The sequence below is a fragment of the Ursus maritimus genome, unplaced genomic scaffold (genome assembly GCF_017311325.1).
Source record: "Ursus maritimus isolate PB19 unplaced genomic scaffold, ASM1731132v1 scaffold_3, whole genome shotgun sequence".
Lineage (NCBI taxonomy): Eukaryota > Metazoa > Chordata > Mammalia > Carnivora > Ursidae > Ursus > Ursus maritimus.
The window spans coordinates 88,350,802-88,376,766 of NW_024425563.1; the positions used below are offsets into that span (position 1 = coordinate 88,350,802).

Consider the following 25,965-nt stretch of genomic DNA (forward strand, 5'->3'; position numbering starts at 1 on the left):
AATTATGTAATTATATCTAAATACATTTACTTATATGAATGAGTAGAAAACATCTGGGACATTATAAATCAAAATGTGTACAGGGGTTATTTTTGTTTTGGTTCACATTTCTTCTCTTTCCCTCCTCCCCAGCTTTATTGAGATATAACGGACATATAACAATGTATGCAACATGATGATTTAATATACATATATTGAGAAATTATTACCACAATAAGGTGTTAACACATCCATTACTTCACATAGTTATCTTTTCTGTGTGTATGTATGGTAAGAATGTGTAAGATCTACTCTCTTGCAAACTTTCAAGTGTATAACACAGTATGGTTAACTATACTCACCATATTGTACATTAGATCCACTGAACTCACTCATCTTATAACTGGAAATTTGTAGCCCTTGACCAAAATCTCCCCCTTTCCTCTACCCCCAGCCCTTGGAAATTGCCAATCAACTCTTCTTTCTATGAGTTTGGCTTTTTTAGATTCCAAGTGTAAGTGAGATCGCATAGTATTTTTCTCCGTTTGACTTATTTTACATGGCATGATGTCCTCAAAATTCATCCCTGTCACAAGTGGTAGAATTTCTTTATTTTTTATGGCTGAATAATATTCCTCTGTGTGTGTGTGTGTGTGTGTGTGTGTGTGTGACATCATCTTTACCCATTCATCTTTTGATGTACATTTAGGTTGTCTTGGCAGTTATGTCTTGGCTGTTATGAAGAAATGCTGCAATAAACATGGGAGTACAGCTATCTCTTTGAGATACAGATTTTGTTTCCTTCAATATATACCCATTATGGGATTGTGAGATCACATGTAGTTCTATTTTTCATTTTTTGAAGAACCTCCATACTGCTTTCTATAGTGGCTCTACCAATTTACATTCTCACCAACAATGCACAAGGGTTCCTTTTTCTCCACATCTTCACTACATTTGTTATCTCGTCTTTTTGATAACAGGCATTCTAAAGATGTGAGATGATACCTCATTACAGTTTTGATTTGCATTTACCTGATGATGAGTGATGTTGAGCACCTTTTTATATATGTGTTGGCAATTTGTATGTCTTCTTTGGAAACCCTATTCAGATCCCTTGCCCATTTTAAATTGGACTATTATTATTATTGCTGTTGAGTTGTATGAATTCCCTATATATTTTGGATATTAATCCCTTGTCAGATATATGGTTTGCAAATATTTTCTCCCATTCCGTAAGTTGTCTTTTCATTTTGTTGTTAGTTTCCTTTGCTGTACAGAGCCTTTTAGTTCGATATAGTCCCACTTTTCATTTTTGCTTTTGTCGTTGTGCTTTTGGTGTCATATCCAAAAATCATTGCCAAGACCAATGTCAAAGAGTTTTTCCTTATATTTTCTTCTAAGGAACTTTATAGTTTCAGTTTTTACATTTAAGTATTTAATTCATTTCAAGTTAATTTTTGTGAGTGGTATAAGATAGCAGTCCAATTTCATTTTCTTGCATGTGAACATCCAGTTTTCTCAACATTTCATTGAAGAGGCTGTCCTTTCCCCATGGTATATTTATGGCCTCTTGGTTGTAAATCAATTGGCCGTATATGCACGGGTTTGTTTCTGGGCTATCTTTTCTGTTCCATAGATCTATGTGTCTGTTTTTATGTCTATACCATACTGTCTTGATTACTATAATGCATATAATTATATGCTTTGTAATACAGTTTAAAATCTAAAAGTGTATTGCCTTCAGCTTCTTTCTTCTTTCTCAGGATTGTTTTGACTTTTCAGGGGCTTTTGTAGTTCCCTACACATTTTAGGGTTGTTTTCCCTATTTCTGTGAAAAAATGCCTTTGGAAGTTTGGTAAGAATTGCATGGAATCTAGATGGCTTTGAATAGTTTGTGTATATTTACAATATTGATTCTTCTGATCCATGAATGTGGTATATCTTTCCATTTGTTTCTGTCTTCTTCAATTTCTACTACAAGTCTTGTAGTTTTCAGTGTACAGATCTTTCATCTCCTTGGTTAAATTTATTCCTAAGTGTTTTATTGTTTTTGGTACTATTGTGAATGAAATTGTTTTATTTCTTAACCAGATACTTCATTGATAATGTATAAAAATGCAACTGATTTTTATATATTGATTTTGAATCCTGCAACTTTATTCAATTTATTAGTTCTAATAGTTGTTTTGGTGGAGTCTAAGATTTTCTACATATAAGATCAAGTCATCTGCAACCAGAGACAATTTTAGTTGTTCCTTTCTGATTTTTTTTTTAAGATTTTATTTATTAATTTGACTGAGAGAGACAGTCAGTGAGATAGGGACCACAAGCAAGGGGAGTGGGAGAGAAAGAAGCAGGCTCCTAGCGGAGGAGCCTGATGTGGGGCTCAATCCCTTAACGCCGGGATCACGCCCTGAGCCGAAGGCAGACGCTTAACGACTGTGCCACCCAGGTGCCCCCCTTTCTGATTTGGATGCCTTTTATTTATTTTTTTCTTGCCTAATTGCTCTGGCTAGATGATTCAGAAACATTATATACCAAAATGTTTACAGTGGTTATTTCTGTTTTGACTCATATTTTTGATAGCTGTTTTCTAAACTTTCTGTAATAAATATAATTTTATGTAATAAGTAAAAAAATAGTTATCATAAACATATAACTTTGCATGTGTATGGAATTTAAGTTTCTATAAAACATGTAAGGAATTAATGTTATTGACTTAGAAGCTTATGCATTTCCACTGACTTGTTTTATGTATCTATGTATGTATATATTCCTTCCTTCATTCATTTTTCTTTCATGCTTTCTATCTTTATTCTTTTATACAGAATTTTGGGAGAAACTCTGAGATTGATTTTTCTGTTCTTAGAATCACTCTGCCACTATCTCCATTTTCTTAGAAAAGAGAAAGTATGCATAAATCCAGATTTAGTTTTTAGGAAAAAAACCCTACTGTCTTGGAGATTAATCTGGTTTTATACATACATTTTCTTCTTTAATATTTCAGGGAGTACAGACTGAGGTAGGATGGGAGATAGAGGTTTTAAGGGCTCTGTTACAAATTCCTGAGGTCCAGCCACTTTTCTGCCATTAGAGTCCTTGGAACACTCTAATATCATTAAAATACATCTCACTTTTCACTTGTTACTTCTTAATTAAAAAGGTCTAGTGAAAGTTTCTTGCACCTATTATCTTGCTCCATAGCCTCATACTTTGTTTTAAATAAACCTTTTCCTTTAGAATGGTTTTAGATTTACAGAGAGGTGGCAAAAAAAAAAAAATAGATCAGAGAATTCTCATATAATAAGCACCTAGTTTCCTCTCTTGTTAATGTCTTAAATTACTATGGAACATTTGTCACACATAATGAGCTATTCCTGATACATTATTACTAACTAAAACCCATAGTCCAGTCAGATTTCCTTAGTTTTTACCTAATATTTTTCTTCTGTTCTAGATTCCATCTAGGATACCACATTATATTTAGTGATCCTGTCTCCTTATGCTCCTCAAAGCTGACAGTTTCTCAGAGTTTCCTTGTCCTTGATATTTTTGAGGAGTACTGGCCAGTTGTTTTATAGAATGTCCCTGAAGTTGGGATTGTCTAATGTTTTCCTCCTAGTTAGACTGGGGGTTTGGAATTTTGGGAAGACTGCATTAAACTGCCATTCTCACAACATTATATCAAAGGTACATACTATCAACATAGCATTGATGATGACACCAGCTTGTTTTAGAAGTAATTTGCTCAATGGCTCATATGAGTTTCATTTTCAGGAAAGATCAGTTTGTAGTTGACAAAAAAGAGGAAAAAACCAAGTTAGTGTCTCTCAAACTACTGTTTTCAATGTATTCACATAATAAGGAATAACTTTTGTTCTCTGAAAATCATCAAGTCTTTTTATTTTCCTAAATAAATAAGTAGCCCTGCTTATTTCCCAGGTAAAGGGGTCTAGCAGGGCCAGTCTTCTTCCTTTGAAATTTTCTTCCCCCTACCAGCTCACTGGTCACTCACTGGTGATACCACAACAAATATAAAAGAGGGAATCTCTGCCATGAAAGGGCATCCATCCATCCATATGTACATATATATAATAAATACCAGACTGCAATAAAAAGAATAAGCAGTAAGAAGATAGACGGTGTACTAATTAATCTTCATGTATCCTTATATCTAAATCTTCATATATCTAGATCTACTCTCTTCCATTTTTTCCCTTGACTCCTGCTGTCTCCTATTTTCCACTGGTCATGAAAAGCTAACTTCCCTGCTCTTTAGGGATATATCATTGAGTCCCTATGTGGCTGGCCAAGAAAGCAGAGCCCAGGCCCTGTAGAGTAGCACTTCATCTGAATATAAATATGAGTGGAGATGAGGAACTGATGGAACATTCACAATTTATTATCAGCTCTGGGGTCAAAAAATATGGCAGTGGTGTGGCATGGTCCAGGAGATAGGTAGCATCTCCAGAACAAAGGAAATAAGGGCATCTGAGGAGACATACAAAGTTTATGCTCATTACAGAAGGCTTTCTACAGAGGTCCTATTTAAGTCGAAGTCTCACTGAATTGAGAGAGGAAGTCATTAAAATAACTGAGTGAAGTGGGGCGCCTGGGTGGCACAGTGGTTAAGCATCTGCCTTCGGCTCAGGGCGTGATCCCAGCGTTATGGGATCGAGCCCCACATCAGGCTCCTCCGCTATGGGCCTGCTTCTTCCTCTCCCACTCCCCCTGCTTGTGTTCCCTCTCTCGCTGGCTGTCTCTATCTCTGTCGAATAAATAAATAAAATCTTAAAAAAAAAAAATAACTGAGTGAAGAGTATTTCAGAGTGCGGAAAACCATAAGTGTGAAAGAAAGTTTGAGGAATAATAAGAAAGTTATTGTAGCTGAGTGAAGTGATGAGGGGGTGTGACAGGAGATAAGGTTGAAGAAAGCTGCACAGAATCACTTAGGCTATTGTAGAGACTTAAAAAAATTATGGTTGCGGGGGCACCTGAGTAGCTCAGTCAGTTGAGCATCTGACTCTTGATTTTGGCTCAGGCCATGATCTCAGGGTCATTGAGATTGAGCCCCATGTCAGGCTCTGTGCTCAGTGCAGAGTCCGCTTGTCCCTCTCCCTCTGTTCCTCCCTTCACTTTCTCTTTCTCTCTCTCAAATAAATAAATGGATAAAATCTTTCAGAAAAAATTATGGTTGAGATGGGAAGCATTTCAAAACTTTCAAATTTGCCATTTGGGAGTGATAAACTATGATCTGAATTTTAGAAGGATGAATAGACTGTCAAAGACCGAGATGGAAATCCAGAGACCTAAGTCACTCCTAGAATCGATGAGTCATGATGGAGAGTTGCACCAGGGTTACAAGTGGTTGGAGGTCCTGAGTGGGTCAGATTTGGAAAATATGTTAAAGGCAGAGCTTATAGGATTTGCTGGTAGATTGGAGAGAAATTGTGAGGTTGAGGATGGCTATGATTTTGGCTTGAACAACTGGAAAAACGGAGTTGATATTTACTGGAAGGGGTAAGACCGTGGGAAGCATTTGGGTCAGAAAAGAAAGTTCTACTTCAGACATGTTAAGTTGAGATGCATTTAACATATCAAACAGACTTGGAGAATATGCAGCTGAATATTTGAATTGGCAGTTGAATGGAGAGGTTAGAGATGAAGATAAAATGGTATTTGTTGCCGTATGTGGCATCTAAAGCCAATTGGATTGGATAAGATGTTTTAGAGAACAAGTGTAAATAGATGAGCCCTGAGCCATAGGCACTGAAACGTTGTGAGGATGGAAATGGGGCCAGCTTTATGGGCACACAAACTGTGTAGTCACACAGGACATTATCCTTAAAAGGGCCCTGTCCTTAGTTTAATGCTCTGCTCTCACTGTCTTGAAATTCTTCATAATTTTTAAACAAGAGCCCAGCATTTCCATTTTGTATTGCACCCTGCAAATTATGTGGCAGGTCCTGGTTGGGAACATGAGCATTCGGCAAGGTCAAAAGCCAATGAATTAGACTGAAAACCAAACAAGTATGTTAGTGGTTTCGTAAAAGCCAAGTAAAGAAGTTGTATGGAGATGAACAGAATGATCGACAGTCTCAAAAGCTGCTGCAAGGTCAAGTTATTTTTGGCCTGAACAGTGATCACTGGATTTAGCAACTTGGGTGTGATTGTTGCTCTGGGTGAACTGCGTTGGAGAAAGAAAAAGAGAAGAGAGTAAGAACAAACACTGAGCATAGACAACTCTGGCAAGCACCTTCCCTGTGAGGGGGAAAGCTTCAAAATGAACAAGAGCCTGATAGATATGGGGTCAAGTCAAGGCTTTTCTAAAATGGAGGCATGCCATATATTTTCCCTTGGCAATGATCTGCTAAAGAAGAGGAGAAGTGATGAGGCAGGAGTGGAAATAATTACAGGAGCAAAGTCCTTGAGGAGGAGAGGGGAATGGGATCCATTGCAAAATGAAGGGTTTGTCCTAGGATCAGGTGGAAGGCAAACTGCATGGGACAGATGCCTGTGCCTGCTGCATTTTGGAGAAAAATCCATTTTGATTGTTTCTGTATAAGACTCAAAGTCTTCAACTGAGAGTAGAAAGCAGAGAGGGGATACAGAGATTTGGGGAAAGAAGAGAGTGTGAAATCATCCTCTGTGAAGGGGCTGGAACCGACGGGCAGCACCAAGGCCACTGAAGGGTTAGGTGAAAATTCATACCGATGGTACACTTTGCTAAACTCTTGATGTTGGGTATCTCTGGTGATTTTTTTTTTTTTTTTGCAGTTTTCTGATTCCCGAATAGGCATATATTACTTCCATAATTAGCCTTTTAAAGCTGTATGGAAGGGTGAAAAGCAGGACATACAATATACAAGACAGGTGCTTGTGATTTATGAGAGGTGAGTGGGGAATCAGAAGGAGCATGGAGACACCATTCTAGAAAAGCACTTGTCTTGGAAAGCACTACCCATGCAACAGATGAAGAGCAGTCCGATTTTCTGTGGAAATGAGGAACAAGACAAAATATCTTTCCCCCTTTTACAGGCCTTAGGATTTACTCCATTTTTAGGCCTGAGACACCTATTATGGTTCTTAGTCGAGTTTGGTGGGTCTAATGATTTAAATCTTTGCAGGGTTTTGACACCAGGTTGGCTGCCATCTTTGATTTTTCAGGGCCACTCATCCCGGTCTGGGTCTGAAGGAGTGTTATAGTGGAAGGCTGTGTGAGGCTCCATCGGGAACTAGCCCAACATCTCTTACAGCAGAAATATTTTAAAGTTTGCTTGTTAAAAGAGTTAAAAGTAAGTGTCTCTTAGAAGTTGAGGTTCTTGATGTCTGCTTTCAGAACATCCTTATTCACTCAGTACATGTTAACAGCTTTGGCTGTTATTTTTTAAAATTTCAAATCAAGATCATTGTTCTAAAAAGGCATTTTGGAGATAACACATTGTTAGGAAGATATTGTTATTAATTCCAAAACATTTTCACCCTGTTAGACCTTGTATTATTGGCTCATATGTGCTTTTATTTTGCCCCATGATAGATGGGATGGTGAGTAGGGAATTTCAGGGCAACATTTTAAACTAAGTTCCTCTGAGCAATTTACCCTCATCTTACTGTTGAAATCTTTATTGGGATCATAAATCTCAGTTCTCAGAACAAGATGTGAGAATTCTGTGATTCCTAAAACACCCCATGGAGCTCAGCTGTGTGGGCGCAGAGGCGGTAACTCCACATGGGGTTGTGAGGTAGGGTGTGTGTTTGGAACCCTGAGGGTGGTGAGTTGAAGACTGCAGAGCCAAGGGCAGCTGTGGAAGCCAAGTCCAGAGCTTAACATCAGGATAAGGGAGGTGAGTATTTCTCTTGTGGCGGAAATAATATTTAACTTAACAATATGCATTTGGATTATGTCACTCTTACTTCATGAAATGTACAAACTCACTGATGAGTTTCTTTTATCATTAAATTCCTTCATAATGAATTTCTTACAGAAGAAACCTGTTTGATAAATTTGTCTATTATTTGTATTCATACATGAAAGTAAATTTTTAAAGGATAGCACAGTTATTTAATATTAGTTTATATGAACTGTTATTGAGAACAAAGAAAAAAAGAGTACCGTCTGAGCACTGGGTCTAATTTGAAATATGTAACTTTAAAACATGGGTTATGTTAAAGGAGCTATCTACAAATCAATTGAAGGGAATTATTTGCAGCCAGGTATTTCTTTTCCTGAAGGAATGTCTATGACTTCCCACATTAGACGGGCCGAAATGGGAAGTAAGAGTTGTTGTGGGTGGAAAGCTCAGGATATGCTTAGGAGCAGATTTTTAGGATCTTATAAGGAAAGGTTCAAAGAACAGCATGATTGGTAACTGAAAGTTGATGAGCTAAAGATAGGGAGTTTTCCTGAAGGAACCTGAATTCTCATTGCCTGGAAGAGTTCGTGGTCAGGCAAGCTTAAATTGGTGGCTTTGAGAAAATCAGTAAGTCTCATTTTATCAACATTTGTTCAATGAAAATAACACCTACATTATAAGTTGGTGTGATTTAAATAAGAAAATATTATACACACACATACACACACATGTCCCGGATATGACACAATTTCAAGACATTGCAATTTATGATCAGGTTCCTGAGAGATGCCATCTATGACAAAAAGGTCATCAAAGTTAGCCCTTTAGATTAGAAGACAACCCCAACTGCAGGGACAAGATGGGGGTCCAAATACCTGCAGCATCTGTGGACCTGTCCTCTCTCTTTTTTTACAGGAGTAAAACTGAAATTCTGTTATGATTGAAGGACCTTCTCTCCATACTTGCATTCCTAGGTGCTTTGGGACACCTGCAGATTTTTTCCAACACCTATAAAATAAAAAAACATAGTTACCTCTTCCTCCTCACAGCTAGCACAGAGGACTGCCATTGGGCTTTTTTTTTAGTGGGGGGTGGTGATGGTCCTCATGTAAGGATGAGACTATGTAAATTGCGGAAGAGTCTACCAGGTTGGGTGGAGGGTAACTGAAAGCCCTGCGTGGCTGGTCAGGGAGTCAGTCACTGGCTCAACTCCAGCCATCCAGGAGTCTGGTGGTTGAGGAGGATCACAGGGCGATCTGATAGAGAATGGCACAAGGGGAGGATCAAGTCAACTTCTTCCAGACTCATTACAGTCCCCTAAAGCATTAATGACCTTTTTCTTAATACTTATACAGGGAAAATTTTAGTTCATTGACCTTACAAATAATTATGGTTCTTTGGAAAGCTTTTGTTCATGGAAACTGGGCAGCACTTCCAAACACTTTAATGATGTTTATTATCTTAATAGCACCTGTCCTTTATCCTGCCTGCACACTCCAAAAAAAAAAAAAAGTTAACTAAAAGAGAGCATGATTCATTTTATATCCTGATGTTTTCTTAGGACCACAGCTGTGGCCACTTCAGTGTCCAGCAAAGTATTTCTTTGGCGAGTGATTTTGGGAGGGGTGGAAAGTGAAATGGAAGCAGTCTCTGGAAAATCTTTAACACTGGGCGTATTCTCTCCCTATTTTACTCAAAGGAATTCCCACTCATGGAATCTGGCCTATCATAAAGACGTTCTCTCTTCTGTACTTGATTCAACTTAATAAATTATGTCAGCCAGTTAGGGTGAATGATGTCTGTTCTCCACACTACAGAACAATAGCCTTCCTAGTTAAACCTCTGGAAGGGCAGGAATCTATCAGTTCCAGTTCCCTCCTGCTGGGCAGTCTTCTATGTCAGCTGGCTGGATCCTCTTGCTCATAGCTCCTCCCCTAGAACAAATTCTTTTTTCTGACCCCTAGGACACCCTGACATGCATTCCTCCTTTAACTGCCTTTGTTGGCCTCAGTTCTGAAATACCATCTCTCTAAGATACAGAAAAGTGACACTTGTCATCAAAAAGGCAAATCCTCAGTGAGAATAATTTGCCTTAAAAAAAAAATCATGCCTAAATCAGCCAGGCTTAGAAAATGCAGAAACTCTTCCAAACCTTTTTAAAGGGAGGCTTTAGAAAATAAATTTGTCCCATGAAATAAATGGTAACTGGTGCATGAAATGGTGTGAGAATGAGAAGTATTTCCTTTACTTCTATAAAAACTTGTATCAACAACAGTTCGAGTGCCTGTTCTCCCCAACCATATCACAAATTGTGAAATTTCGGTGCACTGTCACAGCTGATAGTTCACATATTTGAATCTTTCCTAAATAATCATACTGTTTCCAAAGGTTACAACTCTTTCTTTCTAAACCAAATCTCTCCTGGAGTCTGTCTCCACACAAAGGTTCTCTTACCAATTTTCTTCTTCTAATTACTTGGTGCTTATTTTTGCTCCCTGCTAAGCACACCCACCATTATCTCCAACCTTGTTCTTCACAACCATCCAATCATGATCTTTGGAGTTTTACTTCATTTCGTGTCCACCATTTTGTTTCTCTTCTCACTGCCACCATCCTGGCTCAGATATACAGGTGGTCCCCGCTGTGTGTGGTAATAAGCAGCCATAAAAATGACTGCATGAACAAAAACTGTGCAAAGCAACCTTACTAATCAAAGGAGGCGTGGGGATTACAATTATTCTGGGACCTTTTTTAAACAACAGATTAAAAACTCTTTTGCTGTAGATTATAAACATACAGGGAAATTTAAGAGTAGTAAAACCAATATTTATTTAGAACACTGTAATTTATTTATTTATGTTTTATTTTAGTGCATTATAACTTAAAACATTTAAAATACTTAGCAGTAAAGTGGGTTTTTTTCTGTGTAGAAATCTTACTGTGTAGTATGAACAGTACTTGTCTTCTTGTTCTCATTGTATTGCATACAGTATGGAGTGAGCATTGTCATTAAGCCTTGGTGAGCTGTCATACTTCTAAACTTAGATCAGCTTTCGACTTTTGGCTTCAGGGAATACCCCTGAGAGTTTCTTCAATGCAAGATTTTTTGTGTTTTGTTCTTGTTTTTCCCAGTGTGCTTTCTTCTGGGACATCTTTATCCTCATTGTGTCACTACGTTTGCCTTTACGGAGTTCCTCTGGTTGCACATCTGTGAGTCTCTCAAACAGTGACAATGTCAACATTCCCACAAACAGTAATTTCTTCCATATCTCCATTTATGTTCAATTTGAATTTCACTTGCAGTTTTACCAATTGTCTCTTTGTTGCACTTCCTCTCTTAGCCAATTTCCTTTTTCAGTTATCCATTTTTTTCAAACATTGTGTAGGTTTATCCCTGGAAGACAAGGAGGCAACACAACTGCATGCTTTGCTATCTGTGTGAATATAATAATAATTATTACATATTAATAATAAATATGTGGTGGCCAGTCATGAATAGACTTTGCAAGAAATGATGTGATTGGTCATGATCATGATGTGCATTTGTTATTATGTAGTTATTTTTGTACTGACAACATAGCAGAGAAGTTTCTACTTTATGCAGTTACTCAGAGGGGTAACTGGAATATGAACTGTGTTATTGGGAGACTGGTATCATTTAACTAAACTGGTAACTGAAATCTGCTTATTTGGAACTGTGCAAAGCAAGATGCCCGATTATTACTAGGACAATTTTCTGCCTTCTCTTTTTATCTTTAGTGTTTCTAATCCACCTGCCATTTGCTGGTCCAGAGTTTCCTTCAGGATAACTATTGCCTTACTCATTATATAGCCACTCGAAGACCTCACAGAATCTTACATGTAGTTTTTACCCTGACATAGGTGTTATAACCATCTTCCTGGTTGGCCTAAGCACCGGTACTTACATTCTGAGATTGCACAGCTCTTAAACCCCCAGGGATCACAGGTGTTCCAGGATCCTGCTGCAGGATTAAAGAACTGAGGGTGCTTTGTTGCTGTTGTTCATGATGACTTCTGTAGGAAGTGATTTAGAGGCCTCTGATCCTTCAACAAACCTGGATTTTCTGAGCATCCTGTTTGAGTGATATCCCCAGTAAGCTGGATCTGAAGAGCTGTCTCTTTGGTGTTTGGGCCTTCTGCACAAGACTTGTTCTCCAAATACCCACAAGACTGTGAGAGTGACGGGTGAGCTCCCAAGTGATAAACACAAGGTTAGATTTCTCAAATTTGTTGCTTTGTAGTCAATAGCAACAGAGGCACTCCCGCCTGATGTTCTATCTGCCATCTCCCAAATCAGAGTCTGGGAAGAGTAATTTTGCCTCAGTTATTTGCTCCAGGGTACTTTTATGTACTGCTATAGTGAGATACCAATGCCTCCTTCTTTATGGTCTCTTTTTTGGTTCCTGGGAAATAGGACAATATCCTTGAATTTTCCTTTGTATATACCATAAAACATCCTCTGAGAATGAGAGGTGAATCGAAAGAAGCTTTCTGTCTTCTTATGTTGAACTCCCAAAGAAATACTTGTAGAGTCAAGCTGGGCAGACCTTTGTGACTATCTCAGCCAACAGAGTATAATGGAAGTGATGCCACATGCCTTCTGAGGCTAGATAATAAGAATGCCTTGAACTTGTGCCTTGCCGTCTTATGACACTTATTCTTAAAACCCAGCTGCTATGTGTGTTGTGAGGAAGCCCAAATTAGCCCACATGCAGAGGCCATGCATAGGTAATTTGGCCAGTAGCCCAGCCAATAAGCAACATCAACTGCCAGACGTTTGTGTGAAGATGTATCCAGATGCTTCCCATACTCAGCTGTTAACTTATGCCAATTTTTGAGTGTTCCCAGCTAATGCCCCAGACATGGTGTAGCAAACATAAGCAGTCTTCCCCGTGTCTGGACTAAATTACTGACCGACAAAAATCTGTGAATACAATTGTTATTTTTAATGCAAATATATGCCACTAAGTTTGGGGTGGTTTGCAATAGTAACTGAAACAGAAATGCTTGACTCTGTACAACACTTAAAATCATCTGAATGGTAAGATAAATGAATTTGTCTTTTTCTTATCTCTACTTTCTAACATTTTCACAATGTACATGGGTAATGATTGCGGTCAGTAGGGACATAATGAAGTGACTGATTAGATGTGGATGGGAGAGGGAGGGGGCTGAGATGCTGCCCAGATTTCATATCCTTGGATGCTAGCAAGAAGAGGCTGTTATGTATTAATTGTTTCCCTTATCTCATCCATATAAAGGATACTGGTAGGACATTACTTCTTGTTAAAGAACTTCTTTAGAAATAGTCCCAAAACTGTAATAAAATATGATGTGATAATTTTCCACCCTTACCAAATACTCGCAAGATGTAGAAGTCTCCTTATTAACCCTTGTAGCAAAATGGTTAATCAGAGGAGAGGCGCATCTGAATTCCATACACCCTACTCAGTGGTCCAACTATGGACCACCTTTCATTTTCCCTATCTCATCTGATTTTGTGGTTGAATTGATACACATGAAGATTTAGGATCTTTGTGACAAAAATCAAATGAGTCAGCCTGATAACTGTGGCCCTCAGAAGGATACAAAGCCATCTGAATAACAGGTAAGGATCACCTTTCTCCACATCCTCTCCAACATTTGTTGTTTCCTGCCTTGTCAATTTTTGCCATTCTAACTGGTGTAAGGTGGTATCTCAAGGTGGTTTTGATTTGAATTTCCCTGATGGCTAATGATTTTGAACATTTTTTCATGTGTCTGTTAGCCATTTGTATGTCTTCATTGGAAAAGTGTGTTCATATCTTCTGCCCATTTTTTGATTTGATTATTTGTTTTACGTGTATTGAGTTTGGGAAGTTCTCTGTAGATCTTGGATACTAATCTTTTATCTGTAGTGTCATTTGCAAATATCTTCTCCCATTCTGTGGGCTGCCTCTTAGTTTTTTTGACTGTTTCCTTGGCTGTGCAGAAGCTTTTTATCTTGATGAAATCCCACAAGTTCATTTTTTCTTTTGTTTCTCCTGCCTTTGGAGATGTGTCATGAAAAAAGTTGCTGTGGCCGATGTCAAAGAGGTTGCAGCCTATATTCTCCTCTAGGATTTTGATGGATTCCTGTCTCACATCTTACACTGTTGGTGGGAATGCAAGTTGGTATGGCCACTTTGGAAAACAGTGTGGAGGTTCCTTAAATAGTTAAAAATTGAGCTACCCTATGATCCAGCAATTGCACTACTGGGTATTTACCCCAAAGATACAGACGTAGTGAAGAGAAGGGCCATATGCACCCCAATGTTCATAGCAGCATTGTCCACAATGGCTAAATTGTGGAAGGAGCCGAGATGCCCTTCAACTCATGACTGGGTAAGAAGATGTAGTCCATATATACAATGGAATATTACTCAGCCATCAGAAAGAACGATTACACAACATTTGCAGCAACATGGAAGGAACTGGAGGAGATTATGCTAAGTGAAATAAGTCAAGCAGAGAACGACAATTACATATGGTTTCACTCATTTATGGAACATAAGAAATAGGAAGATCGGTAGGAGAAGGAAGGGAAGAATGAAGGGGGGGTAAACAGAAGGGGTAATGAACCATGAGAGACTGTGGACTTTGGGAAACAAACTGAGGGCTTCAGAGGGGAGGGGGTGGGGGATTGGGATAGGCTGGTGATGGGTATTAAGGAGGGCACATATTGCATGGTGAACTGGGTGTTATACGCAAGTAATGAATCATGGAACATTGCATCAAAAACTGGGGATGTACTGTATGGTGACTAATATAACAAAATAAAAATGATAAAAACAAACAAACAAACAAACAAACAAACACAAGTAAGGATCAATTTGACTACTAGTTCACCAAAGTCAAAACATTAGCATCAAGAAATAATCCAGTTGCTGGCATAAGTGCATGTGCCAAGAGTTGGCTTGTTTCAACTAATGCAATTCAGTAAATCTTTGCGATTAGAGGGCTAGGTGATTCTAAGTAGTTCATTCATCCTTAGTAAGTGAATATAACTTACTCTTCCATCTTCTGGGGAAAACAAAAGCATTTTCCATCTCTGAAATGGAGTAAGCTGGGTTAGGAGGAGATCTCCACAGCATCAGCAGCAAGCAAATCCTATGGGCAAGTTTCTCAACCATTAGAACTTAAAAATTATATTCTGGTGGTACAGTTTAGAAAAAATAAAGAAGTAAGGTTTTACCTGTATGATAAATTAGAGGTCAAATGGTTTCTTTTCATATTCTTGTAATCTTAAGGGAGATAGTTTCTGAAAATCTAAAAAGTTCTATCTTGACCATTTGGGCATAAAATAGGTGGAGATTGAAGGGAGGAATGACAAGGCCCTTGGAGGATTAAAAAAATGAAAATAACCAAAATTACATCTTTGTTACATGAGTGGCCAAAACCAGAAAGCTCCATACGAGTTTTTTTGTCTTGGCAGCAAGGATTGCCCTTACACCATTGAATGTCATTGCAATCATATGGTATCAATAACAAATGAATCGTGGCCAGAATGTCTAAGGTCTGTTCTTACAGACATTAGATCTGAATTCTCCTTTTTCACAAATCTCAAAAGCATGTTCATTTTGTACTCTGGCCAGTTTTTTGACCTTTCTGCTGAACTGAAAGGGTTATGCAGCAAGGGTAAGACAAAAACTAGTGCTTGGAACATCCCTTGGAATGGCCAAAATATTTTCTTTATGACTGCAAAGCAATTTCCAAATCACATTTCTTTCTGTTGCAGAGTTTTCTAGACTGCTGAGTACTACAGTACATCCCAGTGTAATGACTTTCAATTTTTGTCTCAAGACTGGGGTTAGGCTCTTTCAAAGTGGCCTAAACACTTTACCAACCGATAGCATTATGCTGGGCCCACTGAATTAGATTTTGTCCAGAGGCCAGACATGGGAGCCTGTGTCTATTATTTACACCATTTCTATTGGTCTTTGTGGGCAGCATGGTTGAGATATAAAAGCTTTAACTAAGAGGGTAGGAATGGAGAAAAGAAAATAATGAGAGAGCTTAATGACATTCTGAATGTGGGCTGAAGAGGAAAAGGAAACAAAGTTGACTAAGTCTTCTGGGTAACTGGGCTAGTAATAAGATACATGAGGTAATCCAGATGATTTAGTTTTGGGTAGTCTCTTGTTAAACTAAAAAATAAACTAAATATAATAAAATAAACTATAAATAATTTATATATAATTATTAAGAATATATTATTAACATGCTTTAGCCAGGTCTTAGATTTATTTTAAAAACTTACTTCATGTAGTAAAACTGTTGTCAAATAATGTTGTAATTTAAACAATCCCTCCTAAAACAGAGGCAACATATTGTACAAGGGATGTACATTCCAGAGTTATTTCCTGCTGGATCTCAAAACTAAAGCATCCCCAAATTAGGTCACTTACCAAGCATTCTAAAACTCAGAGCCAATGAAAGTGTCCTCACTTCCAGGTTTTATAAAGGCCCCTTTGTTTACTTAGCAACCCCAAGTGCAGGAAATTCTCCTGTTACTACTAAAGACAAACCACTTTTTATTTATATTTAAAAATAATGCATTAAAGTAAGACTAAACATTTTAAAACTTATGTTGATTTAAAACATTGAATAAAAGCTTGCTTTAAACATCATACTTAATGGTGAATTACTAAAGGAATTCCCATTGGTAAGAGGAAAAAGTATGATTATTTTCACTCATATTCAATATTGTTCTGGTTTATTCCCAATGTAATATGACAAGAAAAATAAGGTATATATTAGAATTTAAAAATTATTTGCCACTGATATGATTCCCAGAAAGTGAAAAAAAACAGCAAGTTAAGGGAATAGATAAAAAGATAATAAAAACTCAGTTTTCAGACTTCTGGGAAGATGGCAGAGTAGGAGGGTCCTAAGCTCACCTCATCCCATGGACACACCTAATTAATAGCCATGGCAGTGCAATTAACTCAGAAAACAACCCAAAGACCAGCAGGACAGACTTTTTACAGTTAATCATGGAGAGGCCACATGGAAAAGGGAGGGTGGGGTGGACACTCAGTTGGGAACCATATTCCTGGACAGACTAACCATAGACAGGAGGGACATCACAAGCATGGAGAAGGGAGGGAAGCAGACCCCACCCCAGGCATCCCAGGTATGAGGGACCTACACTGAAGATGAGCTCCCATAACACTTGGCTTTGGAAACCAGTGGGGCTTAACTTCACAAATTCTTACAATCATCAGGGCTTAACTCCAGGTACTTTAGAAATCAGTGGGCTTAGCTCTGGGAGTGCTGGAAGGTGATACGAAACTGAATCACCACCCTTTAAGAGCCAGTATAACAAATAACCCTGCCAAGATACAGCATAAAAGCAGCAGTTTGAAAAGTGCCTGGGGTATACATGAAGATTTATTTGCTAATTTCAGAACATTCACTGGATTGGCAGGGATCTCTGAGAGACTTCAATAACACAAGAGCTGGTGGGTGCCATTTCTCCTCCCCTACCTCCCATCCCCAGCCTAGATAGTTGGATACTTGTGGGAACCAGCAGTGACGCTCCCCGCCGATCTTGCTAACATCATACACGCTGCCCTGGCAGCCCTGGCATTCTTCTGTGGATCTGCCCCATCCAACCTACCCCACGCAGGAGGCATTCCTCCAAAGTAGCTCCTGCCTTGGGGAGAGGGGAAGATAACCACATGCACTGATGCAACTGCAGCTGCAACTGACAGTGGGGACAGGCATCTGGTCTGACTGCCAGCCCCACCCACCAACAAAAACCTCTCAGGGGGTAGCACAGGGAGAGAGCACTGCAGTTTGGGGTGACTCCAGCCCCAGTGGTCAGACAGTGGGCAGGCATCTGGTCTGACTGCTGGCCCTGGTCATCAACAAAAGTCTCTTAGGGAACAAGACAGGGTGAGCACATTATAGGTCCATGATACTACAGCTCCAACAGATCAATTGGAGCAGGCATCTGGTTTGCCGGCAGGTCTTGCTCACGAATGAAAGCCTCTCAGGGGACAATGAAGGGAGAGTGCCGTGAAGTTTGGTGTGACTTCAGCCCTGACAAATGGCCTCAGGGCAGGCATATGGTCTGACTGCTGACACTACACAATTACAAACGCATGGCAGTCCAAGACTGGCCCCTGAACAGCACAGGGACCAAAGCTGCCCAGTGTGCCTACTACAGGCAAAGTGGGCCATTGCAACAGATTGGACTGAAGGCAAATGCGGCTCAGCCATGACAGTATGGCACATGCAACTCACATAGGAGACACCCCTAAAGCACCTATATGGTGAACAGGTGACTTTATGCTACAGGGCATCACAGAACCTTTTCTTCACAAGGCCACTACTTTTGAGATCAGGAGACATAGCTGACTTTCCTAACAGTTAGATACAAACATAGAGAATAAGACAAAATAAAGAGATAGAAGGATATGCCCCAAATGAAAGAATAGGGAAAAAAACCACAGCAAAAGAGTTAAATGAAATGGAGATAAGTAATATGCCTTATAAAGAATTCAAAGTAATGGTCATAAAGATACTCACTGGACTTGAGGAAAGAGTGGAGGATCTCAGTGTGACCTTCAAAAAAGATAGAAAATATAAAAAAAGAACCAATCATAGATGAATAACTCAATAACTGAAATTATAAAAGTACAGTAGAGGGAATCAGTAGCAGATTAGAGGAGGCAGAAGAACAGATCAGTGAGCTGGAAGGCAGTAATGGAAAGCAACCATGCTCAACAGCAAAAAGAAAAAAGAATAATAAAAAATGAGAATAGGTTAAGGGGACTCAGCAACATCAAATGTAATAATATTCTCATTAGAGGGATCCCAGAATGAGAAGAGAGAGAGAAAGGGGCAGAAAAATTTGAAACAGACATCTAAATCCAGGAAGGATGGAGAGCCTCCAACAAAATCGACCCAAGGAGGTCCACATTAAAGCAAGTAATAAACAAAATGGCAAAAAAGTGTTATGAAAAGAGAGTTTTAAAAGCATCAAAAGAAAAGAAAACAGTTACAATAAAGGGAAACTCCATTAGGCTCTCAGCTGATTTTTCAGCAGAAACATTGCAAACCAGAAGCAAGTGGAATGATATATTCAAAGTACTAAGAGGAAAAAACCTGCAACCAAAAATACTCTACCTAGCAAGATTATAATTCAGAATAGAATTAGAGATAAAGAGTTTTCCAGACAAACAAAAGTTAAAGGAGTTCATTACCACTAAACTAGCCTTATGAGAAATGTTAAAGAGAATTCTTTGAGTGGAAAGAAAAGGCCATAATTAGGAGTAAGAATATTATGAAAGAAAAAATTTCACAGGTAAATGCAGTAAAACCAATTATATCTATAAAAATCAGTCAAGTGACTCACAAAATAAAAGGATGTAAAGTATGACATCATATACATAAAACATGGTTGGGGAGTAAAAATTTAGTGCTTTTAGAATGTGTTCAAACTTAAGTGACCATCAACTTAATGTAGACTGTGATATGCATAAGATGTTGTATATAAACCTAATGGTGACCATAAATCAAAAATCAGTAATACATACATAGAAAATAAAAAGAAAAAAGAGAAAAAAATCCAAGTATATCCCTTTTTTTTTTTTTTGCTTTGTTTTGATTCTTTAATACAAGAGGTTTGGCAAGTTGACAATGAGGAAATATCACTCATAATGTAAGTGGTAATGTAGTTGGTACAACATTTTGGAAAAATGTTTGGCAGTATCTACACTTTACAATGTTCTTAATTTTTAACCTAGCAATTCCACCTTTAGTAATTTTTTTCTACATAAAAGACACATAAAAATATAAAGATATATGGAAAGATGTTCACTGTCATATAATGTGTAATAACAAAAATTGGAAACTAACTTGCATTTGTTATAATTCATTTCAGTTATAAGTGGTAGAAAAACAAATGTAGCTCAAATAAGATGGGTATTCATTTCTCTCTCATGTAAAAACCCAGGTAGACAGCCCAGGGTAAGTCTAACACTTGATCCCATCAGGGACCAGATTCCTTATATTTTGTGTCTCCACTGTGTGGGCCTCAACCTCAAGATACAAGATGGCAACATGAGGTTATAGGTACCAGGATGGAAGAAGGGAGGTAGAAAGACAGAGGTTATAGTCATTCTGTCTCCTAGAAAGGGTCCTGAAATCTGCTATCTGATGCTCTACTTACACTATATTGTCCAGTACTTAGTCACATGGCTACATCCAGCTGGAAGAGAGACTGGACAATATAGTCTTTATTCTGAGAAGTCAAGTGCCTAGCTAAAAACGTGGAGGAAAAAGGGAGAATACAAAGAAAGGAGAATGGATTTAAGGAAAAAACTAGCAGTCTCTGCCACATGACTGAATGACCAACAAGAGCCAAATATGGTACAGAATATCACACAGTTGAAGACTATACAGCAGTAACAAAATAAGGCAATTCTACGTGGCCTGACCTAGAAGGTTGTTACAGAACTGCATTACTTAACAGTTTCAAAAACACATATGTGAGAAATGCCAGCATATGTTCACCAAAAGACATGTTAAAATGTTTACTTCAGCATTATTTAAAATAACCCAGAACTGAAAATGCCACAAATGTCCAACAACAGTAGGATGGATAAGTCTGGCATATTTACCTAATGAAATGCTATAGGTGATGGGAATGAACAGTGCTACCATATGCAAAAATAGGGATTCTTGAAACATAATGTTAAGCAAAAGAAGCCAGGTCCAAAACACATCATGTATATTCCACTTTATTTATTTTTTTAAAGATTATTTATGTATTTATTTGAGAGAGACAGAGATAGTGAGAAAGAGCATGAGCAGGGAGGAGAGGGAGAAGCAGAAGCAGGCTCTTCACTGAGCAGGACCCAGGGATTATGACCCAAGCCAAAGGCAGACGCTTAATTGACTGAGCCACCCAGGTGCCCCTATATTCCACTTTAGATAAGTTCAAAATCAGACAAAATTAAATTACAGGATTAGAAATCAAGATAAAGTTACCTTTAGGGGGGCACCTGGGTGGCTTAGTCGTTAAGCGCCTGCCTTTGGCTCAGGGCATGATCCCAGAGTCCTGGGATTGAGCCCCGCATCGGGCTCCCTTCTTCCTCTCCCACTCCCCCTGCCTGTGTTCCCTCTCTCGCTGGCTGTCTCTTGCTCTGTTGAATAAATAAATAAAATCTTTAAAAAAAAAAAGTTACCTTTAAGGGATGGTAGTGACAAGAAAGAACCATGAGGAAGAATTCTGTAGTGCTGGTAATATTATATTTCTTAAACTGAGTGCTGGTTATTTGAGGATGTTCACTTTTTGAAAATTCACCAAGTTGCACAATCATTCGTGGAAATTTTAGTATGCATGTAACACATCAGTAAGATTTTTAAAAAGCATATGTATATTTGCACATATGTAGAAAATCTAGAACTGCATAAGCCATATTAAATTAGGAGTTGACAAACTTTTTCTTTAAAAAGCCAGGCAGTAAATATTTTACGCTTTGCCATAAAGTGTCTGTCACAACTACTTAGTTTCACCATTGTACTGCAAAAGCAGGCCTAGATAATACATAAGTGAATAGGTATGGCTGTGTTCCAATAAAGTTTATTTACAAAAACAGGTGACAGGCTGTAGCTTGCCATGCCTGTACTAAACTCTTCATAGTGGTTACCTCTGAGGCAAGGGTTGAGGAGAAGGAAGCTTTTTACTCTTTACATGTTTCTATAATGTCGAATATTTTATAATCAGCATTTTAATTAAAGCATTCACTTTTATTAAAAGTTCATTCTGACAAACGTTTCCCTGAAACAAACAAACAAAAAAAAAAACACTGGATTTAAGTGCAATCAATAGACATCTTAAGGTAGCAATACAAATCTGATGCAAGTCAGGCAGCTAATTATTTGGCATATTCTCTGTCACCTAAAAATGCCTACAAGAATATGGAACATTTTATTGGCAATTATTAAGAGAGGATTAGCATCTGTTCATAATAAAAAATCTATTCACCAAAATTCTTTATCTATACTTGTAATTTTCCATTTAATCACAGATGGTAGCTGTGACATGGCCACAGTGTCAACTTTCCATGTTATAATAAGAAAATCATTGCTTTTACTCTGCATATGGAGCGTGCATTTTGATCAAGGTAGAAGAATGCCAGTAGCATCAATGTGCATATTCAAAAGAACGCTATGATTTATGGGCTAGAGAAGTATTCACAAATAAGCTCACATTTACTTTTGAACTTTTAAGATAAATTTCAACTATTTTGCCTTAGTAATAGGAAAACAAATGTAAGCCAGAGCTCATGGCTTTTAAGGATTAAAAATCCACTTGCAGACCCAAGATATACACAGACAATAGGTAATTAACCTTAGACAGTCTGTGCTTCATATTTTGGCAGGTATATACCAGTGCTATAAAAAATAAGAAAAAAAAATATTGTGACGCAGCGTAGAGGAGACCAACTTTTCAAAGAAGCAGAATGGATAAGATTTGGGGAAAGGTAAAGGAAAACCAGATTCTCCATGTTGAGGGGAATAGAGAGGAAACAGAGAATAAAGTTCCAAACGAGCATGACCTCCTCAAAGGACAGTGAAACCAGTTTGCTTTGGGGGAAAGCCAGTTTAAAGAATATAGGCATTCTTCAGAGGTCAGTGAGAAGCAGTGGGAGTTGAGCAAGGAATTAATGAGTTCTTAAGAAGATTAATTTTGAGACTATGTGTACAGCTTATGACCTTCTCCCTCACTCCCTTCCAAATATCCAGCCCTATAATTGTAAAAAATTCAGGCCAAGATCTTAAGGCTGGACCAGAAGCCTAGAGGCTCCAACCAGGGTAATGTCAGTACGAATGGCTAGAAAGAGCAGGTAGTTTACTTTACTTTCCATGTCTGAATGACCAATGCTTTTAGCAAAACTGTCATTGGAAAATGCAATAATCTATGCTATTGCTGTTCTTTGTTAGCTGGTTAATTTGTTTTGATGTAAGTTTTCTCGTCTCTATGATTTCTACCAATATCTCTGACAAAATTTTATTCAAGCTCAAATCTTAAGAACTCCTAACAGGTCAGATCTCTAGCAAAAGATTTCTTAAAGTATGATGGGTTTTTTTGGTTGGTTGGTTGGTTGGTTGGTTTGTTTTAGCCATTCATTCTTTTACTCCCATTAAACCTAAACTGTGTCCAGGCTTTCAGACCTTGTGAAGAATGTCAGAACTAGGAATGATCTTGCCGAGGCTTCTCTCCTTCTCCCCAGGAAGCTTGTTTTGTGTCTTGTTTCTAATATTTTCAGGAATAGTTGCTCCGTGAGAGTAGAAGGTTACCCCAGTTACCACACTGATATTCTATTCTGAACTATAAAATGCCTATCATTCCTAGCATCTTGAATGAGGCAAGACCTAGGTCAAGACATTTTGGGGAGGAAGCTGGAAAGGACCTAAGAGGGTCCCGTGCTCTCTAATACAGTGCGGCCTTTCTCCTTAGAAGACAAAGGTGTAAATATGAGGTTCAAAAATGTAGAGGGGAATGGAGTTAAAGCATGGCAACAATAAACTTCAGGAAAGAGGCAGCACAGCCCCTGCAGAAGGAAACCATATTAAGATGAAATGCCTTAGGCAAACAGACATGATAGGCTCAGGGTGGCAGGAGTGAACGGGACTGGGTGCAATAGCATTTTTTTCCCCCATGGATATACTAGTTTTTCATATCTTGGGGGAAAAAAAGGTTGTTTTATCTTCAAGGGGGAAGTCTTTTGGAAAGATGAGATGGTAGGAATAAGTCCAAATTGGTTTACTCTCTGGAGACCATGGCTAAACCATCTATTTCAGCCAGCTTCCAGCTTCACATGACCACATAATTATAGCATAAGGTGATGGGTCATAGTTTTATGGGATCTCAGCTTCAACCATGGCCCTTACTAACCATTCAACCTCTGGAGCTCCTCCCATTTCCATCTTCTTATCCCCAGGCTTTTTGAGGGCTATTGTTCACTAGAAACAACATCTTCCCATTGAAGTTAGGACTGCTTGCATGATATATATTCTTCTATATTTTTACTATTAACTTACCTATATATTTTAAGTTTCTTATAGACAGCATACAGTATTGAGTCTCATATTTTTATTCACTTTGACAATCTCTGTCTTTTAATTTGTGTGCTCAGACCATTGACATTTAATATAATGGTGGTATTTTTGCCATTTTATTGTTTTTCTGCTTGTTACCTTTTTATTACATGTTTCCTCTTTTCTATTTCTTTAGGGTTATGTGAATTTTTTTGGTGTTTAATTCTACCTGTTGTACATTCTACTATGTCTCTCTGCAAAGAACATTTTATTGGCTAGTTTAAGGATTAAAATATACATACTTAACTTTGCATAGTCTACTTAAAATCAGTATTTTATCATGTCAAGTAGAAAGTAGAAACAATACAATAATATGGGTTTTACCCTCCTCTCTTTACATTGTAGTTGTCTTGTGTATTGTACCTATATATATCAAAAATTCCATCAGACAGTATAAATGGTCCCTCACGTACAATGGCTCAACATGCAATTTTTTGACTTTATGGTGGTATGGAAGTAGTATGTATTTAGCAGAAACCATACTTAGAATTTTGAATTTTGATCTTGTCACAGCTAGTGATATGTGATACAATACTCTCTCATAATGTTGAGTAGTGGCAGCAAGCCACAGCTCTGAGTCAGCCACGCAATCACAAGGGTAAACAACCAATACACTTAACAATCATTCTGTAATCATGCAACCATTCTGTTTTTCACTTTCAGTATAATATTCAATAAATTACATGGCATATCCAATAGTTCATTACAAAACAGGCTTTCTGTTAGATGATTTTGCCCAAGTATAGACTAATGTAAGTGTTCTGAATATGTGTAGGGTAGACTAGGCTAAGCAATGGTGTCTGGTAGGTTAGGTGTATTAAATAGCATTTTTGACTTAGGATATTTTCAACTTATGGGTTTATTAGGATGTAACTCCATCATTAGTTGAGAGAGATGTATATTTTAATTTTTGCTCTTAACCACCAAACATACTTGAATGAACTCAAGAGGAGAGAAATACTTAGAGTTACCCAGATATGTACCATTTCTGTTGCTCTTCTTTCATTCCTGTAGTTTCAAGTTTCCTTCTAGTATTATTTTCCTCCTATCTGAAAAACTTTCTTTAGGAATAGTGCACATTTGCCAGAAAAGAATTCTCTTCATTTTCTCTCAGTGGACAATGTCTTAACTTCATCTCTGTTCCTGGAAGATACTTTTGCTGCATGTAGAATTCTGGATTGACAATTCTTTTCTTTCAGCACTTAAGAATTGTTGGGCCACTTTTTTGTGGTTTCTCCATGGCTTCTGATGAGAAATCCAATTGTAAATTACTGTTACTCTGTATATGATACACTGTTTGTCCCTGGCTATTTTCAGGACATTTTCTTTGCCTTTAGTTTACAAAAACTTGGTTATGTTGTGCCTGAGTGTGGATTTTTTTGGCTTATCCTGTTTGTAGTTTCCTCAGCTGCTTGAATCTGTACATTTATGTCTTTCACCAAATATGGAAAATTTTCTTCAAATACATTATTTTCAGATGCTTTTTCTGTACTGCATCTTTCTCCTCTCTTTCTGTTTCTTAAGTGACATAAATATTAGACCTTTTGGTATTATCATTCAGGTCCCTGAGGCTCTGCAAAATTTTTCTTTTCATTTTTTTCTCTTTGTTGATCAATCTGGATAATTCCATTGTTTTATCTTTAAGTTCATGGTCTCTTTCCTCTGTCACCTCCATTTGACTACTGAGTTCATCCAGGGAGTTTCAAAAATTTTATTATATATTAGTTCTAAAATTTCCATTTGGTTTTCCTTTATGTTTTCTATTTATTTTCTGACATTTTCTACCTTTCCATTCATTTTATGAGTATTTGCCCTTACTTTCCAGAGCATTTTTATAATATATGCATTAAAGTCTTTGTTAGATAGTTTCAACACCTACGTCATCTCAGCACTGGCATCTGTTGCTGTCTTTTCCCATGTGAGTTAAGAATTTCTTGTTTCTTCACATGCTGAATGATTTTGGATTGTAGTA

At 37.9% G+C, this 25,965-nt stretch overlaps 1 long non-coding RNA gene across 11 annotated transcripts in view; it reads right to left on the minus strand.

Moving 5' to 3' along the window:
• The window catches only part of LOC103674612, a 204,502-nt gene that overhangs the window by 29,436 nt on the left and 149,101 nt on the right, over window positions 1-25,965 (minus strand). For 10 of the 11 annotated variants that reach the window (XR_005838635.1, XR_005838636.1, XR_571675.2 and 7 more), the window contains one exon: window positions 8,711-8,843. The exons of the other annotated variant lie outside the window; for it this stretch is intronic. This is a non-coding gene — a long non-coding RNA (uncharacterized LOC103674612). The remainder of the gene's footprint in view (window positions 1-8,710; window positions 8,844-25,965) is intronic. 11 annotated transcript variants of the gene reach the window in all.